Genomic DNA, 12,554 nt, shown 5'->3' on the forward strand with positions numbered 1-12,554 from the left:
TATATATATATATATATGTATATGTGAAGGTGTCCAGAAGATATCTCGTTTACAGCGAAGTGCTTCCGATCTCGGGCCAGCATGCAGTGATGCCTAACCCAGTTGGTCGGTGAGTCGCTAGTCGCCAGCGATCGAATCAAATCATCGTTGTATGCCTAATGCACGACCTAGTCCGGCGTTTCGTTGAAGACCTGCGGCAAGCCCTTCATTTCTGTCGATTAAAAAACCTGGTTGCACGGCGGGTGAAACAGTATCTCTGTTGTCCCACTTTGATATAGTCTGATCCAGAGATTGTGTCCTACATTGATAACAAAACGTTTCTAAGCAAAAAATAAATGAACGTTCCAGACGAAGTCAATTCCCCGGAAAAATTCGTTAAGCGGATGAAAGAGAAAGAAGGGACCTGCGAACCTTTCATCAGCATTGGGCAAGTCTCCTGATTACTTGGTCGATTACGATTACGCGATCTTTCTGTCAAATATATATAAAATATCGTGAAGTCGGTCCTCTTTGCCAGTTTTTTCACAGCGGGTTGTGTGGCACCATAATCCAGGCCGTGCGACGTTTTACACCGAAGGCGCTTAGCCGCCAGACCCCTCAGTTCGATTTGATATGACAGCGCGTCGACGTAGAAAACGGGGCCATATTCAAGTCAGCTGTATGTAGATGCGAACCAGGTGTCCTCAGGTAGGTTTTCCACTACTCCGATTTATCAGGTCGGATATTCTGTCGGAGTTTAAGATTGCTATTGAATTAAAGGGTGTGAGATTGGTGCAGAACGCGTTAGTTACCAAAGCCGAGGTCGGTTTTGTACTGACTATTTCTAGAGCAAGCCGATACGTGGCTTTGGGCCGAGGGTGTTAAGCGGGTCATCGGACAACAACAACAACAAGCTGCTAGGGCGGTAACATTTGAGTTTTCTGCACACAGAATATCTGTGACTTATCGGGGCGGCGTGGTAAAGCCTACCAGGCCATTGTAGCCAGCGGTGTATAGGTAGAAGTTTTTGTTGTTGGCAGCTTAATGCCAAATGTCGTTCTCGGGTAACCGTTCTTAAAACAAGCTATATTGCTTTGATTATAATCAATCTAAATGTTGTGCCTCAGTGTACGCGTAGTTTTTCCTATCCAGATGTGATCTAAAAGGGTCAGCTAGCGACTTCTGAGTCGTTACCTCTAAGCGAACGCGTTTCGTGACCCCATATAGCGTAGTGATTACCAACCCGAAGGGAGACTATGAAATCTTTGTAATTAACCTTGAAACCCGGCTGGTGTTTATAGAAGGCGCTGCCGAACTTAGAAGGGGTCAGGAGTGCCAAGCCGTATGAAACGTCGTTCGAATTGCTCTACGGATTTAAGTCCGTGCTGTTGGACGAGCTGCCGGAATCGCAATCAGCCTAAACGACTTATCGTATGTATCTAAGCTGCGGAGAAAAGCCCATGCTCGGTTCTTCCAGCGAAGGCAGATTTTCAAGACGGCAACCTTCTCGCGCCTGTCACTCTAGCTCTCGCGTCTTCCGTACCAGCAGCACAACACGATCTGGAAACTGCCGTGCAACAGCTAGAACCTCGAGAAGCGGGTCGTGCGTTATACCTAATGCTTGCGCGGGTCGCGGTGCCAATGCGTCAGAGCTACTTTACAGCACATCAGGAAAAACTGCAGCTCTGAATCAAGGCATCTCGTTCAACTGCGTGGTTGACGGACCCGGATCGTTCCATTCTTGGCCGACGTTCGACGGTCCTGAATAATACCCTTTTCCTTCAGGCGGTCGCTAATCGCCAGCGGTAGAGCCCCTAGAAATGTAGACGATAGTAAATATAGATGTTCTTTTCTCGACTTTACACAAAAACTCAAGACGTCTGCCATGCGGCATGACTCTTAGTTCACAAGAAGAGAGCGGCTATCTTCAAGAGGCCGATGCAAATTTCTTTTCAACTTTATATCAGTGTCAAGTAAATGGGACGACACGATAAGTGCGGTTAGCTAAAGAATAAAAAGAGCAAACATCAATCTCGACGTTCAGCGGGCATTGATGAATTCCACAGTGATCTCACGTTTGAGGACACAGATCTATAACGATCACTAGTGGACAGTGGCGGTGGTATATTCGCTATAAATAATATCCGGTCTTCTCCAGTCATCGTTTCTCCCTACGGCGTGCTGCCGTGACTGCATGACGCGGACATGTATGTTTCATACTTGTGTATTGTTTATATTGAATAGCTGAATTGTCTATACGATTGAATTTTTTTGTGGCCATAATTCATTAAGCGTCTTTGGACACCGCGGGGGTAATTCGTAGTGTACTTAAAACTAACAAAGATCATATTGACATCGCGTATCCAGGTGGAACAACATCGCGCGTTAGACAGACAAGCGCGTTCTTGTCTAGCAGTGACAGACTGAAGGCACCGACGCTCTGTTCAATCGTATAAGGTTAGCTGGTTGCTGTTGGCTATTAAGGGGCGACATGATCATCTAGCCATGATTTACCCGTTATTATACAATTATGTCGATCATTCTGTGGAGTGATCATACCTTTTCTTGTCGCTGAAGATGTTGCTAGTAACTACAGAGCCTTATCACTGCGATTATATCATTTACTTTACACATAAAGATTTAGTCACCATACTCAGAATCGTTGTGTACTTATACATCATTTGCCAATGGACACGAACTTAATTTACTTAGCTTTTTTCAATCCAGAACAGCAAACAGTTATCTTGTCTCTGAATAAACAGAATTATATCGTTAGTAGACATCGAATCTGATACGAGCAGAATGATAATTTGAACAAGTTTATAAGATGAACCTGCCGATGCCTAGATAATATCATTGGAATGATTGCAGCGACGAACGAGGTTCATCGACAAAACAAGGAACTAATGATTGAACCTGAAACAATGCTATATGATCTTAGTAAACCTAGAATATTAAATTAATAAGACCATATAGCAGAGCATTGGTTTCAGTTCAGTCATTGTTTCCTTCATGTAATTGGCGCAATCGTTTACAAGAGTACGTCGACAATTCTGATCTGGCTATACTGAATCAAACAGACGACAAATTGACGGCCGCGACATGCGCTGTAAAGCTGCAAGCTCACTTTCCAAATGTCTTGATTTGTGTTTAACTTAATCAACTAATGAAATCCTTCTTTCTTTGAAATATCCTGATATTTGACATGCGCTAATAAGAATTCAAATCTGATTATTATTTGCAAAAGCTCGTTCATCGAAACCGAAGGCATCATTCATAGCCAGTTAAGCTACTTTGCTCACTCATTATTTTGATGACTGGATTTCAAAGTTGGAATTTCTGTCGATAGATAGCCTTTGCATTGACTAGAAACCCCAAATAACCCATTTAGAATTCACGTTCAAAATTAGATCAGACTAGGGAAAAGCAAGAAAAAAATGCTCGTATTTCAAGGCGTCTGTTACAGCAGGAGTCAGGATTACATAGTAGAGGCAACATAATCAGCGACAGTAGTGTTCTAAGTTGACAAAATTAATTCGTCGACTATTTCCCTAGTAAGCCGTACTGTTGAGCATTGGTGTTGTCTGTGATTGCTCTCCGTTATCTAGTTTTATTCCGCTTACTCGTTAGGTGTTCGGTGATTAACGTTACCAAAAAAACGCTCCCGGTTGTTTTTTTGTGTCCCGGTTCTCGCCACTTTCGCGAGTCCATATAAGAGTTGTTGTAAAGTTACCGACTGATGTTTCTGCAAGTCGTTGCTTTGTGGTTTACTGTCACATAGCGCCGTAAATGAGAGCGTAGCCATTCAAATAGGCCTGCTCCGCTATTATCACATCATTATCATTAATAACTATATATATTTGTTAACAATGAGTGAGTTAAGGCGTAAGAACAGTGGCGGAAACTACTAGACAATCTTACTTATTGGAAGAGGAGGCGTGAGATCGATTTTCTATGTAGTCGTCATATGATATAATTGCGATAATGTTGATGTTACAGCGTCTAAGCAGTAATCTTGTATCTACTATCTAAGCAGTAAGTAGTACTGGAATCTAACCAAAACTTAATAAAAAAAAATTATCAATTCTCTCTCCTTCGGTTTCTTGAGCAATAATTATCTTTTTATGTGTAACAAAAAAAGAAAGGGAATTCGAAAGAATGCTATAGAGGGTGGCCGATAAGGCGCAGAATATTGTTACCTACGACAAGAACCCGAGCAGCAGTTCCTGTGACGTACGGGGGGAGAAGAGGGGGGCTTGCGTGTAAAACGCAAGAGGATGGACCCTTTAGGCCGGAGAGCCCGGCGCGGGGAGCTGTTGCTTCGGGGGCCCACCTCTGCGAGAAGCCGGGCTTGCACTTCCTGTCCGCAGCGTGTATACCAAACGAGCGGACTCTAAGGCTGACTGCAAATCGCAGCACGTCTTTTGACCTGTAGGGTGATCGGAATAGCGTTGTGCGAGACCACAAAACCCGTAGCATTCACTATAAAAACGACCGCCAGGAGCATCGCGCAGAGGGAAGACTAGCGATCTCAGTAGACGCGCAGAGAGGCCCTCTCTGATCATGCGGACATTCCGCTTCATCAGCCCATCTGCTTCCTCATATCGGGAACTTTAAAACCAGCTAGATGTTGCCGTGAGTACCGGTACAGGGAACAACTAGTATTATTCATTCGGAGATGCGTGCAAGGTCCCATCGACCTGAACCGTGCACCTTGGTAGTACGATAGTCGCGGACGTTCATATTGACGACCTCGGAGGTATCAACTGGCGTTTCATAATTAAGGTGCGATGGAAACGACTCGGCACACCGATACACCTCCTGGTTTACCTCTAACCAAAGCAAAATTCTTTTGTTAGGAATGGTCGCCTATAGATGGCACCGAGGACCACGTAGGAGGTATTCGCCGTCATCAGTTGGTTCTTCTGCAGCCTTAAGGTTTGCTTGCCCGGCGGCGATAAGCGGCTGCTATTGGCGTCGACGAGGTCAACGGCCCATGTGTCAGCTCTAAAGACCATGCACTGCTGTGTTGCAGAAACCTGGCCAGGACGCCAGTCTGCTAGCCGTATCTAGCGTGGCGTGAACTACATCTTCTAATTCGACGTCCAATTTCGACAGGATGGCGGACATCAAATAGCCATGTTGCCGCGGCCAGCGCTCGATGGTTGTGCGTGCTGTCAGTCAATCTGGAAGTGCCCTGTTTCCGATATCGGCAGCAAACCGCGTCGGCACGTCAACCCATGGGCCTTAAATGAGCAGACGCAGTCCCCTAACTACCGGCCTCCGTAAGTTACGGTCCCCCGGTGTAGAACCGGAATCAGGGCACGACTGCCGTAATGAAGTTCGCAATGGGCATCTACCACGCTGTTTTTTTTTAACATAGAATTAAAGGGCCGCGTAGTAACTCGACCTCGATCATAAAAGCTTGTTTGGCCTTGATGTACATTCGAAAGTCCTCTTTCATGTCTTCATCCACTTCAGAAACTTCTGATAAGTTTACTTCTGGGCAGGACCATGCATGCAACTTCTGTTTGAAAAATGCCCCAGTTGATCGTTCTCGGTTGCGACAACTAAACTGTATTAGAGCCAGACCGCGTAGATACAGCTTCACACATCGTCTACTTTTTCTTGTGCCCACGGCTGGCTCGTGACTAGACGTGTCATCGCTCCCAACCACTTAGGAGGGCGGCTCTCGTCGCAAACTAAAAGGCCCCTTCAGGCTGCTGCAGATTTTTCACGAAACGATGGCTTAGGGCATCCATATTTCCTTGAGGCTACAGATCTACAGCGGTAACAAAATTTAACTTCTGGAGACTGAGAATTGACCGGCCAGCATGAGGGTATTGTATTTTTATTGTAGTTATATAATTTATACGTCAGTTTCATATATATATATATGTATGTGTGTTTCGTGAACATACTGTGTTCACCTGCTTCATTGGGCAGCAATCGGTATTTAGTTTGGAGATGTTTTGTGAGTGTGAAAGTAAAGATTTAGAATTATAAAAAGTAATAGCTATAAGCATGAAAGCACATATAAAATCTCAATGCTTGCGCTCTATTAGCACTTGTGAGACTTAAGCTTTGTCAGAATAACCAACTATAAAGGGGTTTGTGCCATTGTAATTTTACGGCTCTTTCGATCGAACAATCCTTTTCAACGTCGCAGGCCGTCGATTCACCTATGGAATTTTCTGACCGCAGGGACTTTACAATTCATTTTAAGCTGTCCAGGCAGAGATAACCTAAATGTGCAAGTTCGTTCGTGAAATTTTGAAATTTCTAAAAAATTCGTCGATACGCAGATTTGGGGACGTTGCAGCATAACTATTGAATATCATCTCATCCACTATAAAATATCATACGTCCATTTTGGTTCGTGCAAAGAATTCAATACATTACCCCCCAAATTTATGATTTTGAGGAAGTGATTCACTATTTTATTATGGACAGTTTTGAAGAGACAGATCTGATTAACGAAGGTGTAAGTTAATTTTAATTGATGATTGAAAGTTACGGGATGAAATTTTGGCTTTCTCAATCGCGTTTGGATGCTCGCTAACAAGCAGTCTCTCCCTTTGAGGTCTTCACCACGAAACGAATGCTTGAAAAACAAGCACAGCTGTAGTGATTGTTGGTCATCCCTGTCAGTCAGATTATTTGTTTCAGCAACTCGCTATTCTATATATTGATCGATGGACTTTCAAGCAGACGAAATCAATTTCATACCACCAACTGAAAAGGAAAGTCTAGTTATTGTCGCCTGTATAGAGACAAACGCCTTTTTTGCCTTTAAAACAATCGTTGTACACTAGCATATCAGATACTGAGGGGTCTGCGGTGACAAAGATGCAAGATTTGCGAAGCAAAGCAAAGGTCCTACGGTGATGGAAAACCAGATTTCTGCACCAAACCAGTTTCAGGTACGCATGAAATTTTATTACAGAAGTATAGAATAATATGTCAATACTTCAGAATAACTAAAATTTAATAAGTATAAAACTTGTTTATTTATGCATACAAGTTTTAATGCTTCAAGCGTGAAATTGAAAAAGAGTTTCCTGCTTTTCCCCTCGCTATACCGGTCCTACGACCTGTCGTGCTACTCATCTAAAAAAACCTAGATTCCTAAGGCTTAGCCAATCCTCATAAACTTTTTACTAATGGATGTCCGTCATGAAAGCCCGATCCAAGAATCGACAAAGGCTAGAAAGGGGACTTGCTTATATATATATATATTTTCTAGTACAGTTATATTCTTCACCACGACCGTAAAGCAAGTGAACCCGATAGGTTAATGTACGGTGTAAACTGTGAAAGTTACTAGTTATATCACAAATAAACTTCCATACAAGACTACAAAGGTCTCGTCGAACCTTAAATGGCTGCCAAAGACGTCTACATGAAGCAACCTTCAACTGGAAATCATTTTGACCATTCGAGTACGTCGGTATGTGCATACAAGTTTCTCAAGTAACCCTCGAACTTACTTGATGCTGAATTTGTTTATGGTATATTATAGAAAAAAAAATAGTTTACCCGACTACGGAACGCTATTTGAAGAACGCCCAAATTTTGGAAACAATTACCGGCCAAGCCTTCGAAGAATACCTGTATTATTATACAGGTATTCTTCGAAGCGGCTGCAACACTTGGCCTGGCTGCATTTGGCAGTTTATTCTATAGCGATTTCTCTTGCCTCATCACGCTTTTCAAGACAGCCTTGGCGCGAATTGTTCGAACTAAAACAGCGGTCTGCAAAGAGAGAAAGAGCATTTGTTCTGTCGTCGCGACTGGACGTTTTTCGCTAATGAACTCACTTCAGCTTGTGTGTCGGCCTAGATGCTGGCCGACCCGTCTTATTTTCTTTGATCCTACCCTCTTGCCGTCTATTATATAGAATGTCCTGTTTAAATTGGGAGAAATTTTATCACGTATTTGTTTGCCGCAGCCGGAACTCGCTCGCCCGCTATTCTCAATGCTAAACGAAAGCCAGTTATTTTTCGAACAGATCCACGAACTCAGATAAGGCAAAACGAAAAATCTAGATCAATAGAAAAATCAATAAAGTCTAGATTTGAAGGCCGCGATTATCTATTCTATAGATTAGGTCTTCTGGTTAGGCTCCAATAATTAGTTTTTGTACTGTTGGGATCTTCGATTTGTTATCGATTTAAAATTGGGTTCTGGTGGGTGCTTCTGGGCGGAGTGTGTTTAACACGTTTACGAGTTTAGGCTTATTAATATTGTATGACACACGACTACAACTAAAAAGTTACTAACATATATTGTTTGAAAATAACTTGTCAGCTGTTTGGTTCCCGAACTCAGGTTGCAATTGAGGGTGCAGTTGAAATATTTATTTCCGTAAATTCAGGAGGAGTGTTGGAAACAAACCTTAGGAAACGTTCGGAATTTAGAGAAACCATACTGTATATAAGTTTTTTTCTTTCTTTGAGATTGGTAGAACAGAAGTATGGAAAATTTCGAGTGAAACCTTCTCGTCCATTGAGTATCTGATTCTTATAGGCAGACCACGGAACGCAAGACTTCGTCGCTCTTCGCGTTTTTTTTTTATTTACAAACTGATTTTCTGACTATCTTCACCATGTGCAAGCATTTTTTGGGCTTGACTTTAACAAACTTCCATTCATTGTATGTATAAATGGGTACGCAACACCATTAAGTGTGTCTATCAACTTCCCGCTCTTCTCTGTTCGACGGCGTAGGCAGACCGTCGACTGAACCGCTTTTGTAGCTTTACGAATATACAGACTTCATTTCATAGATGATTTGGCTTCATGCTGCCCCAAAAACCGCGGCACACATAAACAGTAGTTTTATTATATTATAACGGTTCTCATCGTACAACATTCATCATCATTATTATTAGACGTCTCGATGCTACATTATTCTTTTTTTTGACAGACTGGTTGCATTCGGCCAATTCGTAAACCAGCGTGATCGTTTGGGATGATGTCACTCAAGGAAGCATCAAAGTAAAAACAATATTTAACGAAATTAGTACAAACAAATACACCAGCGTACGCAGTTTTCATTTGTAACATAGCATCGCTAGCGTTACGCGTTGCGTTCTAATTCACACAAATCTTATGTCCAGCATGTCAGATAGCTACTAACGGCGATTAGAAAAGTAACGGCGACAAATCGAAAGAGCGAGCAAAGGTATCGTAACTAGCTAAGCCAATCTTCCCTTATACCACTAGTGTCAACGACTTGATCGTCGTCTATCCCATAGACTCCTCGCCATCGTTCTTCTCCCCTCTACGACGATGGTCTTCTCGCTGCCGTGTCAGTTTTCGATGCCACGGCCCAAATGCGATAATTTCATGTCGAGTTACATTGAAGGATCGACTGCCAGGTACTGACTGTTAAATGTTTTACTTGAATTACCAGCGGCTTAACTAACGAGGCGCAGAGGGTGAACATATAGAAACAAGATCCTATGAGAAGATACGGCTTTCCCAAAAACGCTTAGATTATGAGAAAGAAATACACAATGAATACTTGACTGGTGTACGATATATAGTCAAGCTATGTAAGCTTTTTGTTCATACGGCTATAGGTACATTGTATGTGCTCATATGGCTAGATGGTGTTAGATGGGCATTTCTCGTTAGCAACGGCCAACTCACTAGCCATAGTTAGTAGCTGACATTCGGGGATTTTTTATAGGGGCCTTCTTGCATATATAATAATTCAACTCAGAGTGCTGCTTAGCACAATGAATTGTTCTTCGACTATTTTAAGATCAGCAACAATAAGCGACAATGTAGAAGACGGCGGGAATATGGGGAGGTGACAGGAATTATTGTTCAGGTGTTGCAGTACTAGTTGCGGCGATTGTCTCGTCTTCGAAAAATAGAATACCATCAACGGTGCGCTTCATCAGTCATGACGGGCGGATTCATCTACTACGTTACCTGTATTATCTTCGCTCTATATGTATACATATGTATATCGCAACACACAGATATATGGCAACAGTTGTTACTACAACCGATAGAGCAATGATCTATATTTGGCCCATTGCCGCTGCTGTGGCTAATGCTGTGACTAAGTCCTTTATCTGCCTGTTGGTACATCTATTTTTTTTTTTGAGTATGTAATTGCGCGCCGATATATGTGCCCTGTTTAGTAGGTCGTGTTACCGTATCCTATGCGGGCTTCTTCTCTTTTTCTACCACCGTCGAGTTGGAAAAGAATCGGTAATAATAGTAAGCAATTGTAATAAAAACAAAATGGTTGCTAGCTTCTATGGAAATGACGATGACCGTCGACAAGTTAGGGCCTTTGCGTCGTCCACAGATGCTCCCATACGGATGATGGCAGTAATGGTGGTATAGGTTTATCTGTCTGTAATTTTATACCTTTGTATCTAGCAACAGCCACCGTTATTTGGGCAGGGGGCAAACGATGGAAAGGAGGTAGCTGACTAAGCAGCGGACGGCCTAAGATAGTCAGGGACCAAAACGTACACAGCAATGTATCTGCATTTGTAAGTCCGTGTAACTAAATCATTTTATGGAAATCTTACGCTGCTTTCGCCGGATCAGCCGTAACGATAACGGCGGCCGCAATGACAAATAACAGAGCTATCGCTGCCACTGCGGATGAAGCGCTGCCCTTCCGTCGGCTTTCTTTCGCTTCATTTTGCTCGCCTTGCTGCCGCCATAGGATCGCGCGGTCTGCTTTATCCATCAATCGAGCCTTTTCTGGCTCGAGCCGGTGCGTCCGAGCAATGGGAGTGGCAATGGAAAAAAAGAAAAAAGCGAGGAACGCTAGCGAAAAAAGAAATAAATCTAGTTCTAGTAGCAGCTGTTTTAGTTGTAGCGCCGACAACTGTCGCTGCAGTAGCTTTAGAAGCAAAGGCTGCAGGAGCTCTCCGCGACATCGCGAATGCCCCGCAGGCTTCTGTTAACTAGAAATGCTATTTTTGAACGACTACGGAAACGAAAACTAGTAAAAGAAAACAGCATAACCACAGGAGGAAAGAAGGGGAGGCCTTGCTGAGCGAGCAGCTAAAGATATAGAAAACTTGAGGAAACTTGCCTCTGGTGGGACATATTGTACGAAACAAAAGGGGCTAGAACGAGGCTGTCTAACAAGAATTTTAGCAAAAGGGTCGTTTGTAGTCATAGTCCAGAATGCAAAAAAAGTAGGATAACAGCTTTCGGCCATATGGCCAATGTTAGCGGATGAAATCTCAAGGTAGAATAGAAGTGATCGACGTTAAATGATCGTTAAAACGTTTCTTTTCTCCCCGATTAATATCACCGTTAAGTAATTATTGCCTTAAAATATAGCTATTAATCAAATAGAGTACGAACGGTAATGTCTGTCTGTCTATCTATCCGTTTCAATAATATGAACTTTTTTTCCTTTTTTAATGACACATGGTATATATAGAATATAAGCCTTATCATAAATGTATAAAATATCTATGATAAGGCTTAAACCAGCAATGTTTTTGGCAGTTTTACAAAGCCGATCTAGTATTTAATTAATCGGAATTTTGTAATGAGGTTTTGCTTTAAATGAGAAAGTGCGGTCTTTAGCGTTCAGGTAAGAAACCGTTTCCTTCTGTGTCAATATTAAAAAAAAGTGTATATTCTATTACATAAAATAGAAATAATTTCTAGAAGGCCCTATTTGAAACTAATTTTCTAATTACTCGCGTAACACTCAATCGTATAGTAGTTTTTCTTTTGTTGGAACTGGAGACAACTGCGTGATAAGTTACTCAGATTGTAATTATCATGAAAGAATTGTTGATAAGCTATTTCGAGAGATACTAACTTTAATATTGGTTTTGGCTGTGTGGTGGCATGCAACCGTGAGATTCGTGAACCTATTTCCTTGCACACAACAGCATATAAAAAATATTTTTTTGTTTTGATTAGCCTATGCTTAATGAATATCGTTAGCCGATTAACAAATTAGATCTCGCAACCTGTTTCAATGTGCTATACGTCTAAAATAAGAAATTTTCTATTTAAAATAAATATTTAGAATTTTATATTTTTAGGAGGCTTACCGTCTGAAGCGTGCTTAACATATGTTAACACATGCTTCAAATAGCTGGCCCTTTCCTAGGTAAGGTGAGTCTATGCCTGATTTTGAACCTGATTCATTTTGTGTCCCTAATTCTTGCGGATAAATACGCTACCGTGATTGCGCCATCAGGTGGGGACATCAAGTCTGTATTTTTGTTAGGTAAGGTTGGAGGTACTCCCGCCCACTTCTTTTCCCCCCTCGGGTCTGGGTCCACCGTAACGCTGACATACGCACCATTGTTTCTATTACCATCATTTAATTGATCGATAACTTTGGTGCCTTATTGGCAAGAGCATACGTTGGTGCTCAATGTTGGCGCAACACAAATGCTAGCTTCGAACGGCAGTCAAGAGTCAAGATAATTATTATCAATATAATAAATGAAATTAATAAATGGATAGTAAATTAGTGATAGATTGATTTTATAGCTACTGGCGTGAAGATAATTGACTTTCACTTGTCACTTCCAATTACGCTAGTTCTCTGCTATAGCAACC

The 12,554-nt window shown here is 42.1% G+C and overlaps 1 protein-coding gene across 5 annotated transcripts in view; it reads left to right on the plus strand.

The window, feature by feature from the left end:
• The window catches only part of LOC111267467 (immunomodulatory peroxidase), a 92,211-nt gene that overhangs the window by 61,156 nt on the left and 18,501 nt on the right, over positions 1-12,554 (plus strand). Inside the window, exon 1 of one of the 5 annotated variants that reach the window (XM_022845738.2) lies at positions 542-687. The exons of the other annotated variants lie outside the window; for them this stretch is intronic. The gene's annotated coding sequence lies outside the window, so the exon portion shown is untranslated. Of the gene's footprint in view, positions 1-541; positions 688-12,554 lie in introns of those variants that run through there. 5 annotated transcript variants of the gene reach the window in all.

Source organism: Varroa jacobsoni, unplaced genomic scaffold, assembly GCF_002532875.2.
Source record: "Varroa jacobsoni isolate VJ856 unplaced genomic scaffold, vjacob_1.0 scaffold_1192, whole genome shotgun sequence".
Classification (NCBI taxonomy): Eukaryota; Metazoa; Arthropoda; class Arachnida; order Mesostigmata; family Varroidae; genus Varroa; species Varroa jacobsoni.